Raw genomic sequence first — 1,474 nt, 5'->3', positions numbered from 1 at the left:
GTGCACAATTGGCTGCTGCGTTTCGCCCACAAAATTAAAGTCAATTCACTTTACAGTCTATTCTGTGAAGCGCTTTGTGACTTCAAGAAGACGTGAAAAGTGCTATATCAAATGCAAATATTATTATTATTATTATTACAATGTCAGAGGTAACAACTTTTGGTTGAGACATTAACTGAGATCCCATCTATCTTTAGATTGAAGTTGAAGATCCCATGATATTATTCAAAAGAGAAATATACAGTCAATTCATTCTTTAGGTTATATAAAACTAAGATTTTCTTTTTGTACAGGAAATGGCAAATTTAGAGGGTGCAACAAAAAACAATAATTGTGCCTTACAAAATTTGACCCAGGTAGTTGGTTAATGTATTGGAGGCACTAGCACACAAGCCATAGATTTCTCATCCATTGCCTGCACCAACAACCTGGAATTTGATTGACACAAATTCATCAGCTGCTTTCTGTTTTCCTTCTTGGCCTTGTTGTTTTTGCACTTTTTCCTTTATTCTTAGAATATTCTCTAACCTTGACAAGCATGATTTGTGATAAGGAAGCATGGATAATCTTTCTGCCTCTGGTCCCTGTCTATGCTTTTGCACGTAGACCAAACTTTTGTATGCTCACAGTCAGAGCCGTCTTTTTTTCAAAGTCATGACAAGGCCACAAAATACTCAGTTAAGATATAAGAGACACTTCCTCTGGGTTGCTGTCACCTTGTGTTAGTTCTTTGAGGAGCTGAAGTATATTGCAGCATCTTTTTTTAACGTTTGTATAATTTTTATTTTTAGTTTGCCTTGATAATTCTTCCATCTCCAGTGAGTCTATTGCTTGAAGTATATATGCTACATACATTGTTGCACTGACTGAAGGGTCTTCCAATATCCTTGCTGTTGCTTATATCAGTTACCAGTTTAAAAGACTGCCATAGTTTCTGGTAGTTCATATGTTTTGCCTTGAAGATCCCTCTGTTCACAACTCACTATCAGTTAATAATAATAATCCTTGCATTTCATATAGCACCTTATCACGACATTGAGTTATTGCAAAGCGCTTTACAGAATATATTGTAAAGTGAATTCACTGTATATTGTAGGAAACTCTTTGGATTATTTGAATATTATGGCACTTCACAGAATAAATATACTGTAAAGTATAGTGGAGAAATGCGGCAGTCAATTGTGCATAATTGTGGAGTCCTGTAGCTCAGTGGTTAGAGCACTCGCTTTCCAAGCGAGAGACCTGAGTTCAATTCCAGGCAGGGCGAAACCTTGGGCAAGTTTCCTTACTCCACACGCCTAATAATAATCCCTCCAAAAAAACAAAAAACAATAATAAATTGGTCATTTTCAATATACGACTGTTTGTGGGACATTGCTGTGCGCAATTGGCTGCCGCGTTCGCCCACAAATATACAGTCAATTCACTTTACAGTGTGTTCTGTGAAGCGCTTTGGGACGTCCTCCCGACGTGA

At 37.2% G+C, this 1,474-nt stretch overlaps 1 non-coding gene across 1 annotated transcript; it reads left to right on the top strand.

Moving 5' to 3' along the window:
* Positions 1–1,195: 1,195 nt before the first annotated feature.
* On the top strand, positions 1,196–1,267 carry trnag-ucc. The gene has a single exon. It is a non-coding gene; the product is annotated as a tRNA-Gly (tRNA).
* The last annotated feature ends 207 nt before the right edge of the window (positions 1,268–1,474 follow it).

Source organism: Callorhinchus milii, unplaced genomic scaffold (genome assembly GCF_018977255.1).
Source record: "Callorhinchus milii isolate IMCB2004 unplaced genomic scaffold, IMCB_Cmil_1.0 Scaffold1, whole genome shotgun sequence".
Classification (NCBI taxonomy): domain Eukaryota; kingdom Metazoa; phylum Chordata; class Chondrichthyes; order Chimaeriformes; family Callorhinchidae; genus Callorhinchus; species Callorhinchus milii.
The sequence above is the reverse complement of the archived record's forward strand: the minus strand, read 5'-3'. Positions and strand labels throughout refer to the sequence as shown.